Here is a 503-nt window from a genome sequence, read left to right as displayed (position 1 = left end):
TTGTTGGCGGTTAGTTGCATGTAATTATGCATAATTTACTGTAATTACTATGGTTTGTATTATTTTGACTATTACAAAGTGCACTTTTTGCAAATTGTCATTGAAGTGTATTTTCTTTAAGCACACTTAAATGGCCTTTCATTTTATTTATTTTTATATATATATTAACATGCAAGTACAGTCTTTTAAAATAATTATGCTTTTAAGATTTTATAAAGTTTTAAGATTCAATATATTTGCTGATATATTTTTAAATATATATACTTCATTACATTTTAATTCTACTTTATTAAGACAGCAAACAGGATGGAGAATTACAATTAATTTAAAATACATGCCCTACCCTTAAACCGATCATCTTGAGCTGACCAGGCTCCCAATGGAGCGGATTTGAGAGGGCAGGCAAGTCATGTGGGGATCAGAATCCGAAATTTACCATAATCCTCCATAGGAAAAGGGGGGAGAGAGAGTAATTCCTAGTTACCTCTACAGAACGTAGCCTG

This window comes from Siphateles boraxobius, unplaced genomic scaffold, assembly GCF_051911475.1.
Source record: "Siphateles boraxobius isolate OS27281-9 unplaced genomic scaffold, OSU_SipBor_1 33, whole genome shotgun sequence".
Classification (NCBI taxonomy): Eukaryota; Metazoa; Chordata; class Actinopteri; order Cypriniformes; family Leuciscidae; genus Siphateles; species Siphateles boraxobius.
This window is presented reverse-complemented; position numbering follows the sequence as displayed.